Source organism: Eriocheir sinensis, chromosome 52, assembly GCF_024679095.1.
Source record: "Eriocheir sinensis breed Jianghai 21 chromosome 52, ASM2467909v1, whole genome shotgun sequence".
NCBI lineage: Eukaryota > Metazoa > Arthropoda > Malacostraca > Decapoda > Varunidae > Eriocheir > Eriocheir sinensis.
Window position 1 is genome coordinate 7,360,043 of NC_066560.1, and position 6,376 is coordinate 7,366,418.

Here is a 6,376-nt window from a genome sequence, read left to right on the forward strand (position 1 = left end):
ATGGAAAAGGAGGAAGAGAAAAAGAAAGGGGTAGATACGGATAGAAGAGGGAGAAAGGGAAGGAGGATGGCTAATGAAAAAGGAAGAAGAGAAAAAACAAGAAAAAGGGGGATAGGGATAGCAGGAGAGAGATTAGGATGGAGGAGGAATAAGGGGAAAGGAAGAAGAGAAAAAAGAAAATGGGAAAGGGAGAGATGCCAACTTGAGCCCATATAGAGGGAGGGAGAGAGGGAGGGAGTGTCAAGGCCGAGAAAGGGAGAATAGGGAGAGGGAGGAAGAGGAGAGATTAAAAAGAAGAGGAATGAAAAGGAAAGGGATGGGATAATTACCTTGAGTTACCTGTGTTGCGTTTTCTTACCTGTGTGTTGAGAGAGACAGACAGACAGACACACACACATATAGACACACATATAGACAGACAGACAGACAGACAGAAATACACATGCAGACATACAGACACACAAACAAATAAACAGGTAAACAGACAGAAAGACAGACATACATACACACAAACAAACAAACAGGTAAACAGACAGAAAGACAGACATACAGACATACATACACACAAACAAACAGACAGGTAAACAGACAGATACAGACACACAAACAGACAAACAGACAGACAGACACAACAAACACGTAAGATTGGGAGGTGTGTGTGTGAGAGTGAGCCACCCTTATCACCACCACCACCACCACCACCACCACCACACCACCACCACCGCCAGGGCAGGAGGTGACGTGTGGCCTCGTTACCTGTTGATTTATCACCGCCCGTCACCACCACCGGGGCGCAGGTGTTGAGGGACCCTTTTTTCTGCTCCCTTAACTTCGCCTGTCAACACCTCTCCCTTTCTCCTTTCCTCCTTTCTTCCCTTCCTTCCCTCCTCTGCCCTTCTTTCCTTCCTACCTCCTGTCAACATCTCTCCTTTTCTCTCCTCTCTTTCTCCCTTCCTCTGCCCTTCCTTCCTTGTCTTTCTCTTTTCTCTACTATCTTCATATTCTGTCAACCCATTTTCTTTCCTCCATTCCTCCCTTCCTCCTTTCCTCCCTCCTTATCTATCTTTCTCTTCTCTTTACTCTCTTCATATTCTGTCAACACCTCTTCTTTCCTCTCTTTCTCCCTTCCTTCTTTCCTCCTTTCCTCCCTTCCTCCCCCCTCCTTTCCTCCCTTCCTCCGTTGATTCTTTCCTTCCTCCCTTTTCGTCTTTCTCTTCTTTCTTCTCCCTTCATATTCAGTTTCCCTTAATTCTTCCTCTCAACACCTGTCTACCTCTATCCTCTGTCCATCCGGTCTTCTGTCTATCTGTCTGTCTGTCTGTATCTTTCCCTTCTGTTTGTCTATCATTCCATTCACCCGTCTGTCTTTCTGTCTTTGTCTGTTTATCTTTTCCTTCGTCTACTCATCATTCCGTCCTTCCACCTGTCTCTCTGTCTGTCTGTCTCTGCTTTTCTGTCTGTCTGTCTGTCATCTCCAGGAACACAGACTCGCCTTGGACGCTCATCAAACTCCCTCGCACTCTTTTTCTTTGTTTTTGTTGTTGTTTTTTGTTTTTCTGTTTTTTTTGTGTTTTTTGTTTGTTTTTGTTGTTGTTGTTCGTCTTCACCAGGTTGAGGGTTGAGTTCCTTCTCGTCATCGTCGTCGTCCTCCTCCTCCTCCTTTCTCTTCTCCCATCTCTTTATGTTATCTTTCTCTCTTCCTCCTTATATTCCATCCTTCTCCTCCATCTCCACTTTCTTCGTTTATTTCTTACTTTTTTTTCTCTTCTACCTCCTTCGTCTCCTCCTCCTCCATTTCTTTTTGTTATCTTTTTCTCTTTCTTCCTCCACTCCGTTCCGTTCTTCTCTCCCATCTCCACTTTCTTTATCTCTTTCTATTACTTTTTCTCCTCCTCTGCTCTTTCTCCTCCCCCTCCTCCTTACCTTCATTTCCACCTTGACTTCTTTCTGTTAATTTTTCTCCTCCTCCCCTTCTTCCTCCACTTCCTCCTCCTCCTCCTCCTCTTCCTATTCCTCCTCCATGCCATAATATTGCTCCCCTTCCCCTTCGTCATTATCACCGTCTTCCTCCTCCTCCTCTTCCTTCTCCTCCTCCTCCTCCTCGGCGGGCCACCCAAATCGACGCTTGTACCTGTCATCACCTGGTCTCATACAGGTAATTGTTATACTCGGAAATTGATCTGCTTATTCTGGCAGGTGAGGGGGTGAGAGGAAAAGGGGGGGGGGGTGATGGGGGAGGGGGAGAGCAGGAAGGAGAAGGAAGGAGGGAGGGGGAGTGGGACGTGAAGGAAGGACGGGGGAGAGAGAAAAAAGAGGGGGAAGAAGGGAGAGAGAGATACGAGGAGAGGAAAGGAGATTGACGTGAGGAAATGGAAGGAGAGAAGGGAAGAGGAAGAGTGAAAGAAAAAACAGAAATAGGAGAAGGAAAGGGAGAAAGAATTGGATGAAATAAAGATGAGAGAGAGAGAGAGAGAGAGAGAGAGAGAGAGAGAGAGAGAGAGAGAGAGAGAGAGAGAGAGAGAGAGAGAGACAGAGAGAGAGAGAGAGAGAGAGAGAGAGAGAGAGAGAGAGAGAGAGAGAGAGAGAGAGAGAGAGAGAGAGAGAGAGAGAGAGAAGGAGAGAGGAAAGAGAGAAGAGAGGAAGAAGAGAGAGAGGAGAGAGAGAGAGAGAGAGAGAGAGAGAGAGAGAGAGAGAGAGAGAGAGAGAGAGAGAGAGAGAGAGAGAGAGGAAGAGAGGGAGTGGGGGTAAAGGGGGGAGGGGGAAGAAGACAGGAAGCTTGACAGGTGGGAAGTGGAGATTGCAGTCTTTTTCTCTCTCACACACACACACATTTGCACACACTCTTGTTACGCTTTGTCTTACGCGCACATGTTTAGGATTTGAACGCAGGTGTGTGATAAGGTGGGGCCAGGTGGGTCGCTGTTGCTGTCTCTGTTTGTTTGTTTGTCTGTTTGTCTGTCTCTTTTAACTTTATTGCAATTTATCTTTTTTTTTTCATTAATATTGTTTTTATTTTTATTTTTTGTTTTTTTGCTCCTGCTGCTGGCTACTCTTGTTTGTTTGTTTGTTTGTTTGTATTTTTTGTGAACTTTATTGTATCATTCGTTATCGTTTTTTTTTCTTCATTATTATTATTGTTGTTGTTATTTTCTCGTATTTTCTTCATTTGCGTCTTTTTTTTTTTTTTTTTGGTTTTATTAGTTGTTATTATCATGGTATTAATTTTGCTGCATTACTTCTTAGCTTATTATTACTGTCTTATTTATTCGCATTCTTTCTTTATCTACAATTTATTTTCGTTTTATTGTTAGTATTATTACATTAACTTTACTCTTTCATCTGTAACGTTTTTTTCATAATTTCTTTTTTTCTTTCAGTTATTCGTATTCTTTCTTCCGCTGTCTTATCACAGTTTTATTGTCAACATTATTACTTCATCATTGCTATTACTTTCTATCACCATCATTTTCTATCATCGTTGTAATGTTTTAAGTTCAGTTCTCTCTTTCTATCTCTTCACTTTTTTTTAATCTTTTTTTATCTTCCTCTTTCCGGTGGAGCGACGATGGATTACCTTTCAATTAGCGTGTTGTTCCTGCGTTCATTATACCTTCCTCACCTCATTCTTTATATCATTGTTTTGTTAGGTTTGTTCATTCCTCTTCCTGCCCTTTGAAGTATTGTTTTATTATCATTGTTTTCTTTTTCAGATAATCTACAGGAAGGTGTGTGTGTGTGTGTGTGTGTGTGTGTGTGTGTGTGTAAGTGGCCAGGTGTATGGATTGTTTCAGGTGGACTGGTGTGCATATGTGGAAGAGGGGAGTGGATGTTGATATAGTGTTGGGGGAATGTGAGTAAAAGTGGATAGGTTGAGTATGAGGATTGAGTGGATGATTGAGGAAAGGGTTTAGTATTTAGGTGGGTGAGATAGGAGAGATGGGTGAGTGAGGTGGGTGAGGTAGGGTGGAGTAATGGGTGACGGGAGTGGATGCAAAGATTCGGTGGAGTGTAGGAGGGCGAGATGGATGGGTGAGTGGCTGGTGGATGAGAGCATTGGTGGGTGAGTAGGTGGGTGAAGTGAAGTGCATGGAGTGGGGGAAAGGTGAATAAGTGATTGGAGGTTAGGTGGATGACAAACATGGGAGTGGGAGATTAGGTGGATGCGTGGGGGTTAGGTGGATGAAATGCATATGGTGAGGAGCAAGTGGATGAGTGGGTTAGGTTAGGTTAGGTGGGTGCGGCGGGTAGATGGATGAGTCGGGAAGGTGGATGAGATGCACTGGGGGGTAGGTGGATGTGGTGAGGTGGATAAGAAGGGTGAGATGCATTAGGTGCGGGGGGGGGAGGGGGGGGAGGGGTTAGTAGGTGGGTGGGTGATGTGCAAGGGGGTTGGAGGGTGGGGGTAGGGGGGTGGAGGTAGGGGGGGGGGGTTGGCCAGGTGAGTGAGGAAAGGTGAAGATGATGAGGTGTTCTCCACTCATTACCTGGCGGAAAACACCTGGTTGTATTTGCTCACGTTGTGGTCATTACACACACACACACACACACACACACACACACACACACACACACACACGCACTCACACTCCTCTCCTCTCCTCTCCTCTTCTCTTCTTTTCTCTTTTCTCTCTTTTCTTCTCTTCTCGTCTCTTCTCTTCTCTTCTCTCCTCTCCTCACCTGCGTGCTTAGATTCTCACTCACTCACTCACTCACTCACTCATTGACCCATCCCATTTACATACACCATGCTATTCAACTCCTCTCTATCCTCTCCACCACCACCACCACCGCCTCTACAAACCACCACCTTGCCAAGCTTTCACCACCAATACAATCACCACCATCACCACCATCACCACCATACTTTCACTCCATCCCACTCCAACACACACACACACATACACACACACACACACACACACACACACACACACACACACACACACACACACACACGCACACGCACACACCTGTCACCGCCGCCTCGTCACTTTCCGCCCTTCACAGCACACTTTCCTCACTGTCTCTCCCTCCACACCCTCGGAAGTCAAGCTTGTCCAAACTTCCTCCGTTTTTGGCAATTTGAAGAGCATTTGGTGTCCCTGGAAGGCGTGATGAAGGGGTAAGGAGCGGCAGGGGATGGAGGGAGGGAGGGAGTGGATGGGACGGGAAAGGTGAAGGAAAGGTGGACGTGGAGGAGGATGGAAGCGATTGTGGAGTGGAAACGTGGATAAATAAGGTGGAAGAGGTTGTGGAGTGGTAGAAAAGTGGACTAGGAAGGTGGGAGAGGTTGTAAATTGGACTAGGAAGGTGGAAGAGGTTGTAGAGTGGTAGAAAAGTGGACTAGGTAGGTGGAAGAGATTGTGGAGCGGTGGAAAAATCAAGAGCAATTATTGAAAGGTAGAGATTTGGATGGACAGATTTGAGAATGAAAAGAAGGAAGAGAAAAGAAGAAGAAAGGAGAGAAACTAAGGACGAAGAGGTTGTGGAGTAGCGGTAAAGTGGACTAGGTAGGTGGAAGAGATTGTGGAGCGGTGAGAAATGCAGAAGCAATCAATGAAAACTAGTTATATGGATATAGAGATATGAGAATGAGAAGAAGGAAGAGAAAAATAGGAATCCGAAGACACTGAGGTTGGAAGAGAATGTTAAGAGAGAGAAGAGATGATGATAGAGATTGCGAGATAGGAATATAAAGAAGAGAAAGAAATTCGAAACAAACGATTAAGTGATTAAGTAAACATAATACATAGAAAAAAAGAGAAAGGGAAGGAAAGGCAATGGAATGAGTAGAAAGGGATAGAAAAGGGAAGATAATGCGATATGTGAAGGAAAGGGAATGGAAGGGAAGGAGGAAGGGAAAGGGGAAGAAGGGTACTTAAGTGAATAGGGAGAGAAGGGAAACAAAAAAGAAGGGAAGAAAAAGGGAGACATGATATATTAATTGGATGTGGGGGAAGAGGAGGAAGGGAAAGGAGGAGGAGGAGGAGGAGGAGGAGGAGGAGGAGGAGGAGGAGGAGGAGGAAGAAACGGTGCTAATGATAGAAGATAATTACAAACGAGAGTAACTTCCGACACACACACACACACACACACACACACACACACACACACACACACACACACACACACGCACACACACGGAGGAGGTTGGTGGATAGAAAGAATGAAAAGGAAGGAAGGAAGGAAAAAAAGAGAAAACAAAGGCATAAACGAGTAGAAAAGAAGATAAAGGAGTGAAGAAGGGAAAGGAGATGATGATAATGGGAATGAGAAGGAACGTAAGAGGAAGAGGAGAAATTTCGTTAGTGAAGAAGGGAAGGAAAGAAGACGTGAAAAAGATAGAAAAAAAATAAAAAAAAGAAGGAAGAAACAG